Genomic DNA, 12,476 nt, shown 5'->3' on the forward strand with positions numbered 1-12,476 from the left:
TCATACGATGTCTCTTTAAAAGGTTTTGCAGAAGCTGTTAAATTTGCTTTCCAAAATGTTAACTTAGTGGTTTGTTGGTTGCTTGTATGTGTGTGTGTCAGAGACAGACACAGAAATACAGAAGGAGAGAGAAAGAGAGAGAGAGAGAGAGAGAGAGAGAGAGAGAGAGAGAGAGAGAGAGAGAGAGAGGGGAGAGGACAGACAGACACATTCCCTGGCAAGTTTGTTCTGGCAAGTGACCCCCAGAGACTGACAAGGTGTCCGTGGAGATGAGCTTGTCCTTCCCAAGGGGGAGAAAAGTGTACGTCCGGAACTTGCCACACTCTGGGGGATACATCCCTGAACTGGAGTCTAGGAGCTTCTGTTGAACATCTGGGTGACAGCCTATGATTATTTCCACCCTGAACACCATCCTCCATGGCTTTCTGACATTGTTGGAGATTCTCTTGAAGCAACTGAATGTTACTTTTTTTTTCCTCCTGAGACAGGGTTTCTGTGTAGTCCTGGCTTTCCTGGAACTCAGTCTGTAGACCAGGTTGGCCTCTGTCAGAGAGCAGCTTCGACAAATATACTACTTACCAGGGTAAGGGCATGAGGATTAGAAGAATAAGTAAAGAACACAAAGATGCAAGTGAAATAATAACATAGAGAACATAGGATAGTACTGAAAGACCTGGATAAATCCAGGTCCCCCCACCCCCAGCAGGAAGAAAATAGCCAAAAATCTAAGCAGGAAAAGAATCAGAAGTCTAGGATTAGCCGGTTCAGTGACTGTGTTTCAAGAACTAGTTGAAGATAGATTGTAATCTTGAAAGGCAGGGAGTTGCCCCCTTGTGATCATCACTGGTATTTTTGGAATTTTCTTTGACACCCTCCCTGCCCCTTTCAGATCACTGGGCTGTGGTTTCTTCCCTTAAAAACTCCTCCTGGTTACTTGGGGTCGAACTCTCTCCCTGCGTGGGTTATGAGTCTCGGCCCCAGTGCACTGGTTCTCCTCTCGTTGATTAAACCTCGTGTGATTGCAGCAAGGACGGTCTTTCATGAGTTACTGGGGGGGGGGGGGGGGTCGTGTTATCCCGAGACTTGAGTGAGAGTCTCCCCACACCAGGGGTCTTTTCAGTACCAGGAGGGAGTTCTAGTGAATCCTGAAATCTGCCTGCATTTAGTTCTCCGTACACTTTCATACTCCAATACAGAAGGGGAAAGAAGATAAAAGACTGCTTTACCATGCATGATACAAAGGACAACTCGAACAGTTATTTGATTCAGTACTTGAGACATCAAGTCATTAGTTCTTGAGAAAAGCATTTTGTTGTGTAGGCAGTGAACCCACCCTAGACCAAGAATCCTGAAGTCAGTCACTCCCTAGGTCAAACCTCCTATTTCCAAAGAAGGAGCAGAAGCTTGCTTGAATTCCCCGATCTTTGTTCACTTTGGAAAAGATCTGCCTGTATGGACCATCTTAATGTTAAAAACACCAAGCAACCACACCCTAAGTCAGGGTGTGTACCCATACTTGTTGTCAACAACTTTGAACAAGCTAACTCTCTGACCTTCAGACAAGGTGGAAATAGGCTTACATTTTTTGGGCCTCCCTAGGCCTTGAACTCAGAGGTCCACCTGCCTCTGCCTCCCGAGTGCTGGGATTAAAGGGGCCGCTACCATGCCCGACTCCTGAATTCTATTCCCATTGCTGGTTTTTTTTTTTCTTTGCTTTTAAGTGAGTTGAACAAGGGACTTGAGGAGAGTGAAGGATCAGTTTCTGAAGCATTGGAAACACATCGGCATTCATTACCAGCGCCGTGGTTTCTCCCCGGAGAAGGCTTCCTTGTGTGCTCATCATCTCAGCAAGGATAGGTCTGGCAGCCGGGTCCTAAGTGGGCTGGAGTGAGGATCCCCATGTGAGAGTCAGAGGTGGTGGGGCTCATGCTCCAGGCAGCTGAAGCTAGCACGATGCAACAGTTTGCTGTGACCAAGTTTGCTGTGCACTGACAAAGCTAAGGAGGTTAGACTATGGTTTCCTCTGTGTTCCAGCTGGAGAGTGGAGGCTGAGAGACACAAACAGCGGGTTTTGTAAAGGCACATCGACACTGAATAGAGAGAAGACAGGAATGTGGCTTGTCTAGCCATACAAGCTGAAAACCCCACCACTAGGCAACAAGATCTCCCCTGGCTAAGTTAATACCATTAACAGCAAATGCAGAACTCATGGAAATGCCAGTTCCTGAGAGGTATCTGAAAATGGCCATGAATGTTTTTGTTTCTTTGTTTTGTAATTCTTTTTTCTGTTTTCACATATAAAGCTCCATTATCTTCATATGTATGTGTTACTATATTCTCATGTTCTTCCTCTCCCATCCTCTGCTGTGCCTCCACCCTGCAGCTGGCTCCCTCCCTGCTAGTCTCCTCTCTGCTTTTCGATTACATGCTTCCCTTCCTACTTCCTACTTCCCTTTAGATCCCTTCCTTTCCAGACTGGCAGGGAGGAGGGGACTCAGACAGAAAAACCTGAGTTTGATCAACAGAATCCACATAAAAATGCTGGGGAGACAGAGTCAGGCAGATCCCTGGACCTCACTGACCAGCCAGCCTAGTCTATATGGTGAGTTCCAAGTCAACAAAAAAGCCCAACTCTGAGGGCCTGGATGGATGGTGTCCCTGTTTTCCGTGATTTCCTGATATTGAGCGTGGCTGGTGCTATGCTGATTCTACCTTTGTAGGTGAGGTGGCATTTTCCCTTGCAGCTTTTAACATTGTTTCTTTGTTTTGTATTTTTGACATCTTCACTATAGTACAGTATAGTCATGGGGGTATTCTCCCCGGTCACATCTATGGTCACATCTATTTGAGACACCAGATGCCTCCTTGTGTCTAAAAGCCTGTTTCTCAAGATTTGAGAATGTTTCTGCTATATATCTTCACTGAAGTGTGAGTGTGTATTCTCTGTGTGTGTCTTCACTGAAGTGTGAGTGTGTATTCTCTGTGTCTTCACTGAAGTGTGAGTGTATATTCTCTGTGTCTTCACTGAAGTGAGTGTGTATTCTCTGTGTCTTCACTGAAGTGTGAGTGTGTATTCTCTGTGTCTTTAGTGTCTGCCTCTGTCTCTTCTCTTCATGTTTGGCCTCCTGACCACGTCCCGGGGCTCAGCACCCTTTCCTCCTTATTGACGTCTAAACGCAGCAGCCCTTCAGCCTTCTCCCCCGTCTCGTGTATTCTTCTCTCTTGAGCCCATGTCTCTGTTTTTTCCCCACTGTGTTTTTCTGTGATTCAGTGAGTTTGCCATTTCCAATATTTCTGTTTCTTTTTCAAATCTGAATTTTCTAGCTGACTCTTTCTTCCACATTGCTGACTTTTTTTGTCCATATTATTGCCGATTTTCTTATTCGCCCTGCTGACTTCTCCCTCTGTGTTGCTGACTTTTGCCTCTAGGGCCTGAATCGAATCGATATGCTTGTTTGTAACTTCTTTTAGGTCATCCGTCATTTTTGCCACAAAACTTCAAAGTCTTCACCAGACATATTGCTTATTTCAGGATCTTTGAGTTCAGCAGATGAGAAGCCACGGTGATCTTTGAAGTCAGGTTGTCCTACTTTTCCATGTTCCTTGCCTTTCTGGGTTGCAATTTGTGCATCTGACGGTAAAGACGTCTCTTGGGGATTTGGAATGGGACAAGGATCTTCCTATGGAGAAGCTTAGCCTTGAAGGCACAGCCCCGAGTACCACTCAGCAAGGGATAAATAACCCACTGTGGCAGAACAACGCCACACCATTCAAGATATAGCAAAACAGTAAAGCTATTATCGCTCACTAATCCATCACCAGCCATTATAGGACTGAAAAATGCCCAAACTATTGTAGAATGTGCTAGAAAGCTACAAATAACTTAGGGTAGGTGCGAGAACAGTAAATGAATGAGATAAGAAGAAAGGTAAGTGCAGTGCTTTGAATCGGTATGGCCCATGGACTCGCGCATTTGAATGCTTGGCCTATAGGGAGTGGCACTTGTTAGAGGAAGTGTGTCACTGTGGCACTGGGCTCGGGGGTCTCATATATTATGTTTAAGCCACACCCAGTGTGGTAGACAGTTCACTTCCTGATGATCAAGATGTAGAAACTCTCAGTTTCTTCTCCAGCACCACGTCTGCCTGCATGCTGGTATGCTTCTTGCCATGATGATGATGATGAGCTAAATCTCTGAAACTGCAAGCTCACCCCAATTAAACGCTTTCCTTTGTAAGAGCTGCTGTGGTCATGCTGCCTCTTCACTGCAGTAGAAACCCCAACTAAGACAATAAGCAAAGGGGGGAAAAAGGGAAAGTAAGGTTTGATAGATGAAAGAAAAACAGAAAGGGGGGTTGGAGAAGAAAGCTACAGAGAAGAAAAGAGCAAGTGAGTCAAATTTGTAAAGGAAGAAAATGAAAACAAAAAATATTTTCCAGTCCTGAAAAAGTTCAAAAAGTTAGGAAAATGTAAGAAGGGGTGGGAAACCTAAGCACATTTAAGACCCAGTGAGTTAAAGTGAAGGCACTGGTAAACGTGGAGGGTAGGAAGGGAGCAAACACTTGGGAAAACAAAGGGTCCTCCAAAGGCCCCTGTGGTCGAAGTTTGGGGTCTAGGTGGCACTATTGGGAGGCAGCAGAACTGTTAAGAAGTAGGCCTAGTGATGAATCGCTTTGTCATGAGGATGTGCCCCCGACATCCTCCCTCTCTCTGTTTCCCAACCAGGAGGGAGCTCTTCTGCTCCATTGCATGCTCCCTCCTTGATGACTCCTCGTCCCCAAACAAGTGGCTCAGCTGTGAGCTGGAACACGCAACGCGGTGATCTAAAATGAACTTCTCTAAGTAGATTGTCTCAGGCACATCTTGTGCTGGCAGAATGGTGACTAACACTTCTGTCATCCCCAAAGAACTCCATAGCCCCACTCTGTGTTCTCATCTAGCCTCGCACACCTACCTTACCCCCTGGAAACACCTAGCCTGTTCTCCATCTCTGGGGACACTGTTCATGAACTCACACAGAACCTTCTCAGGCAGGCTGTTCTCCTTAAGCCAAGAAAGACCCTGAGATGGAGTCCAGCTGTCTCATATGCAGATGGCTCATTCCTTGTATTATTCGGTAAAAATTTCTTTTGTGAATACTCAGGATTTATTCAACCTCTTGCTCTTTGAAGAACATTTAGGTCAATTGCACTTTTTGAGTATGATAAATAAAACTGCTTTGGGACTCCACGTACAAGATTCTATATAGAGCTTGCTTAGCTTTTAAAAAAAAAACAGCTGTCAAACCAATTTGCTAAGGGAGTGTGCTGTTTTTACATTTCCATTAGCTATACATGAAAACTCCAGCTAAGATAAACTAAGGTAAGAGCCTGCTGTGGTTTGTATCTTAAATGCCTAACACACACACACACACACACACACACACACACACACACACACACACACACTGCCACCAATTTCTATGTTGAAGACCTGATTCCCAGCTGACAGGGCTACTGCTAGGTGGTAGGGACATTAGGAGTCGTGATCTAACTGGGAGCATAGCATTGAAGAGGATGCTGGTACTCTGACCCTTCCTGTTTCTCTCTCCTTCCTGGTCACTGTGTGGTGAGTAGCTCCCTGTCATGGTCTGCTTTGCCATAGCCCAAAGTGATGAGGCCAAAGGACCAAGGACCGAACCCTCCAGACCTGTGAACTGAGATGAACCTTTCTTCTTTGTAAGTTGTTCGCCTTTGGTAGTTTGCCACAGCAATAGAAAGCTAACAGGATCCTCAGAGGCTTCCCTTAAGACAGCTTTCCGTGCGCCCACTGGAACCCCTTGCTACTTGCTTTTGGGGGGGCAACAAACAAGCTCACATAGGCAGATACTCGTGTGAGTCCTTTGAGTGTTGTCTCAAGCTGTAACACAGTTTCAGTGCAAATGACTCTTCAAAGGGACAGAGTTCACAAGTGAGTGCCAGGAAATCTGGGACCTGACTGAAAAATCTGGATTTTGCATTGGGCTTTCATCGAGTATTCCTCTAGGGTGTGGCTCTTTGTAAGTACTGTTAAACATATTGTCTTGTATTCTATAAATATAATTTAGCTATTAAAGTTACAGAGTGTGAAGATTGTTAGAAGCATGTTTTATATATTATCCTTTTGAGAAAACTCTGAGAATGCCTGAGAATACTGACTTATTGTCCCAAATGTCAAAGAACGACACGCAGGAGGTTTGAAAACACGGGAAAAACACACTAGTGGCCTTTGACAGTGACCTGGGTCTTTGGGCTGTTGTGGGGTGACCCTGGGTGCCTCGCTCCCTTGTTTAGATGGATGGGGCAGGTGTCGGCACATTTTTGTTTCGATCTCCGGCAGTGATGCTAGGATCTAGCTTGTGTGTATGCTCCCCCCAGGTTCCTCTAAACCCTGATGGTGGCACGGGCATGCCTGTATATGTGAACACTTTGCAGGGCTTTAATTAAAACCTGAAGGGGCCTCAGATTTGGCACAAAAAAAAAATACCCAGACATTGAATTCTCAGAACAAAGCAGGTTCTACTACCCCAAGGGACAAGCAGGAGGCTGCCTTTGACTAGAGCAAAGATGGCAGCAGGTGGCTCTTCAGGGGTGGCTTTTAAGGAGAAACTGGGAAAAGTCCATGCTAGGATGAACTGGTAAGTACTAATTGGACATGTTACTCAGTACAGCCAAACAATAAATTTTGACAGCTGGACCTTGATGATAAGCCTCGGGAATGAATCAGGCATAAGCAAGTGGCCAAATAAGAAACCGGTTTAACACAAGAAAGAGGGGCAGGGCAGAACCTGCCAATGCCATGTTTGGGCCTGTTAGAGTCCTTCAAAGCCTTTTGGCTTTTTAGAGTCTAGCCGGTTGTCTGTTCCCCACTCTCTACTCTCTGTCTGGGGGGGAGGTTGCCTTCATCTGGGTTCTGCTCCTCTAAGCCCCTCTTCCTGTTTTATGACTATAAGAGTGGGAGAAGATGACCACAGCCCCTGGCCATCCTGCTGCCACCACATCATAGCACAAAACAAGTGCAGCCATGGGTGAAGATGCTGACCGGTGACTGGGAGCACACTACCCACCTGGCCTTCACTTTGTCCTCTAACAAAAGAAATACGCACCTCTGGGCTGCCGGATCCTGGGGACAGGAGCAAGAACTAAGACCCTCTCTTCGGATTTCCCTGAAGCTGTAGTACTTGGAGAGTTTAGTGTGTTCAGCTGGGCAGTAAGGGGGCATGAGTAACCATCATTCTGTCTGGTCAGCTGTGCAATTCCCGGTCCTGCGGGAAGGAAGCTTCTTACACCTTTCTTTGTCCTCGCCTCAGGTTGGCCCGTGTGGAGAGCGGATGAGTCCTCACTGAATGTGTGTCTAGGCATCAGTAACATGATTGCAGTCTTCTCCCACATACCAATGCCTTAGACCAGCAGTTCTCAGCCCGTGCCTCAAGACCCTTTGGAGGTCAAAAGAGCCTTTCACCGGGTTGCATATCAGAACTCCTGCATAGTGGATATTTATATTACGATCCATAGCAAAATTACAGCTATGAAGTAGCAATGAAAATGGTGTTACGATTGGGAGTCACCACGAGACGAGGAGCTGTGTTAAAGGGTCACAGCATTGGGAAGGTTGTGTATCACCACTTTAGGCCCATGACGATGGAGAAACTTTCCCTTAGGCAGAATAAGGGTGTTGACTGTGCAGAAGGTGTCAAGCGCAGCTTCGGCATCCAGGGTTAAGGCTGCCCCCCTACAGAGACCTCCTCAGGGATGAGATGACACCCTTCCCCATTCCAGCAGCCTGTATTATAAAGTCGTGGAGTTTCTTGGCTGCAGGAGGCATCTCCAGCAGAGTGTTTATGGTCCCCAGATCCCAGCCTTGCTTCTGTTGCTTGTCTGGATTGCAGCTTCTTACAAATGTAGAGGTGCATACATGGAAGATAGGGAATGCTCCCTCCAGGGACTCATAGCATCAGCTCCCAGCCCTGAGCGCTCCAGCCAGACTTTCTTTATGCCCCCCCCCCCCCATTGAATCCCCATTTGATCACCTACTGAAGTATTTCCTTGAATTTTAACTGTGGAAGCAAAATGGAATTAGGAGGCCTGAGAGCCTGGCTGCTTTTGCAAGCTGGGTGATCATCTACTGTTGCTTTGGGACTAGAAAATTCCTCGGCTTTTGGTTTAATTTTCCCATATGTAAATGCTTCATAGTAAAATGTGGTGAAGAATCAGGTTTAAATTTTTTTTTTTAATTTAGCTCAAAGTGTATTGCAACTTGCCGCGGAAGAAAGCCTGTGTATCTATCACAGCCTTTGGAAGGAGGGTTCTCTACTTTTGTCCCTGACACAAGCCCCTCTGCAGGTACCATCGCCTCAGGTGGAAATCTGCTTCCCCCACTAAGCATGGCAAAGGGCACGGACACAGAAGCCCCCACATGTTTGCTGTTGGCCAGACAGCCTGTCACCAATCTGCCTCTCAGTGTCCCACCTTCACAGAGGAACAAGCCCAAGAGTCAAGTCTTGGAGATGGAGAGGAGTGGGGAGGAAGCACAGAGGAGCCAAACAATGATTTCCTTTAAAGCTATGCACCTTTTCCCATAATCCCCTAAATAAGAGTGTTGGGTATTTCCCAGCTGTCAGTAGCTATGCGTAGAGTTCAACCTACTGCTTTTTGGTTGCCCTGTGTGTAGGTTAACGCTACCGCAGCTGTGCAGTGCCTGCCCTTGTCTTTAGAGGGCTTGGAGCCCTCTACCTGTGCCCATTCAGTAATGGGGAAGAAAATCCAGATAACACAGACCTGGTATATTGTACGTCAGTATCTGTCTTTGGCTTCCTGTAGTCATGGCTTTGGTAGCAGACTCCAACAACGGGCTGAGAAAGCCATCGGCAGTTCTTGTCACTTGGCCTGGATCTTTCTTGGGTCACCTCTACCTGCAACTCCTACTTTGGGTTTCTTCTCTGTAGTCTGTCCTGAAGTCTGGTAGTGAGGGGGCACACGTGATGGGAACGGTGACATGAACTAGCCATTCCTCATCCAGCCACTGGCCATCCCGAGGGGAGCTGCAAGGACATGGGACTGCCTATGTCTGACCTGTTTTGTAAACATTGGGAATGGGGCAGACATTGTCATTAGTCCTGCGCAGCTGGAATGAGCTCTGGTTGCTGAATTTTTTATTAGATATTTCAGCTCCAAGGTCCCCTGAAAGTAAGTTCTCTAGGAGACTGCCTGCTGGGCTCCCAGGATTCTGTGAAGAGGTGGGACCCCCAACTGTCAACGTTCTCTAGGGCAAGAAGACATGTTCACCAGCTTTCCAGCAGCTTTGAAGCATGAGGTAGGAGAAGCATTGTTTCCAGTGCTTGAATTATCAACACTTGTGTCCCATTAGGGATCCATAAGATTTGAAATTATTGTTTGGTGCTAAGGATTACACTCAAGGCCTCAAATATGCTAAGCCCATGCTCTACCATTGAGCTATACACCCTGCCTCCAGAAGATATATTTTTAGGCCAAATCAGCAAGCCAACTTATATGCGGTAATAAAAAAAACTGCATTTGATTTTGGAGATGGGGACACTTAAATGTATTTATTATAAAATTGGGTTGGGAGTAAGCGGTGTTTTATAAAACACTCAATCAAAGCAGAAAAGCAAAGAACGAAAATAGACAAGGGGGAGAGAGAAGCGCAGCCTCAGTAAGTCTGTGCGTGGTTCTGCATTCAGACATTGCGGAAGGTAGCTATTTTAATATTCATATGCACATAAGTTTTGGCAAATGGGTGAGGGGTTGTGATGGACTCGGTGCCATCCTACAGGGCTCTGTTAGTTGCATGGCTGGTACTTCCTGCTCCTGACCTCTGGTCAGGGTGAGGAGGCCGCAAGGATGAGGTCTTTAGATGCCCCTTCGAATGCACCCAGTGCAAATGTTCACAACACTGTGAGGGCCGGCAGAGAGGATAGGTGGATTTGCAAGGCAAGATGGCAGCCCATCCTTGCCCAGCATGTTTAAAACACAAAAACAAAAACAAAGAAAAATCTGTTCAGATCTTGTGCAGGCTTTGGATCTAGTAGGATCTAGTAGGGCAGATCTCTGCTCCCTTCTTACTCTCAGACAAGGACGCACCCCAGACAGGACTCTCTCAGTGCTGCGGGATCACCTGCAATTTGTAGCTGGCTCTGCCTGCTTCTTCCCTATTTAGGTCACCTACAGTTTTTATACTGTAGAATCCTGACTATTGCCTGAGAAGGCCTTCATGTGACATGCTCAGTTGTGGGCCTGTGACCCTCCTGGTACATGATAAAGCTCCTAATGGAAGGACGTTAGGTTGCTGGGGGTGTGCACTTATGCAAGACACCGGGAACCAGACTCCTTTCTGTCCCTCTAGTGCAGTTATAGCAGGGTAAGCAGCTTCCCCCACCATGAGCATCCGGTCATGATGTGCTCCTTAGCAGGGGTCCAGTTCAACTGCACACCGACTGGAGCCACCACAACTGTGAGCCAAGGAGACCTTTCCTCCTCCTAAGTTGTCTGTCTCGGGAATTTTGTTACAATGACAGAGAGTTGTCCAACACAGCGTCTATGAGCCTGGGCACTGCCTCATTTACAGCGTGCTTAGAAGTTTTGTGCCATAGAGCAGGGCGTGAGGCTCCTGCGTGGACCAAAGTGCTACAGGACCGTGCCATAGTTACCCATTCTCCTGCTGAGCAATAACAAGGAAGAGGCTGTTCTGGAGGGTGGAGTCAAGCACACCACATGGAATGTACAGGAAAACAGAAAAGCGGGCTTCCCATAATGTGACCCCGACACACAGCATAGCCCCCTGTCGAATCTGGGCACCCTCCCTGATCACTTGACAGTGGCCAGCTCCTTTTGAGAGAGTGAGTCATAACATATTAAGAATCAGACAAGAGGTGCTGGAGAGATGGCTCAGAGGTTAAGAGCATTGCCTGCTCTTCCGAAGGTCCTGAGTTCAATTCCCAGCAACCACATGGTGGCTCACAACCATCTGTAATGGGGTCTGATGCCCTCTTCTGGCCTGCAGGCATACACACAGACAGAATATTGTATACATAATAAATAAATATTTTTTAAAAAAAAGAATCAGACAAGAAGAGTGTGGGCCAGCAAGGTGGCTGCCGACAAGCCTGATAACTTGAGTTGGATTCCTGGAAGCCACATGGCAGATGGAGAGAGCTAACTCGCCAAAATTATCCTCTGATCTCCACGCACGCATCTTGGCACACATTGTGCAAGTGTTTGCATGGGCACTTTCACACAAACACATATACACCATAAGATAGGTAAATAAATAAACAAGCAAACACTATTTTAAGAGAACGGGAGTGGCTGTCTTTGCCTCGCCAGTGCAGCTATGGGCCTTGACGGCTGAATTCATTCTATTTATTTATTTAATATATGAGTGCTCTATCTGCATGTATACCCTTATGCCAGAAGAGGGCATCAGATTCCACTATGAGTGGTTGTGAGCCACTATGTGGTTGCTGAGAATTGAACTCAGGTCCTCTGGAAGAGAAGCCAGTGCTCTTAACCCCTGAGCCGTCTCTCCAGCCCCATGTTTTTACTCTTTCTCCAGTGGCATCCTCTCCTGGAGCAAGAATGTCTACCTAAAGCATCAGCTCCTAGTGTTTTTCTTGTGTCCTGTGGGCAAGGTGACTTCTGCAGTCTGAGAAGAAAAGTCTGTTCTGGAAGGAAAATGCTTCCGGAGTGTAAATCTATTTGACATCTAGCATCGATGTCCTATTTCAAACCAGCTCCAGCTGTGCAGAAGGCATTTCTCCAAACCCAGAGTCACTCTCTGGCCACGGGCCTCCAAACTCACATGCTGATCTCCAGGCCCTTGAACTTTCAAACATGGACTAAGCCAATGACAGGTTACCGCATCTCCTACTTGCAGGCCTGTCGTGAGTTCTAAGCCTCTGTAACTGCATGAGCCACCCCCCTCCACAGTGAGTTTTCTATCATATCACATGTATAGAAATTAATGGCATGGGTGAGACTCAATAACCATTCATAGAGCTGTTCTTGGGTTTTCTAGTAGCATCCCATTCTAAAAACACTCTATCTCCAAATCTGCTTTCCAGTAAACAGCTGGCTGCTGTGGACATCCTTAACCTTTATTACATCTCCTCAAACAGACTGTTCGCTGTTTCCCTTTATTGCAATAGCTAGTAAGCAATGCATTTCTGCAGCAAGGTCTCAGGCAGCCATGGGCCCTAGATCACTCAGCACCTGCAGGGGAGTTGCACGGAGCCACCACACACCTCAGAATGAAGCACCATTATCGAAACACTCTGCAATGTTTAAGGAGACGGAAAGAGTTCAGTAGACACATGTGGCTACTATATTTAATAACGTGGCTAAATTTCCAATCTCCGCAGAAGTTTCTACTGGTTACTGGTTGCCAGTCATCATCTCGATATGGCAGTTGGTTGGGTAATTTTGATTCAGACAAAACAACAA

Source organism: Arvicola amphibius, chromosome 12 (genome assembly GCF_903992535.2).
Source record: "Arvicola amphibius chromosome 12, mArvAmp1.2, whole genome shotgun sequence".
NCBI lineage: Eukaryota > Metazoa > Chordata > Mammalia > Rodentia > Cricetidae > Arvicola > Arvicola amphibius.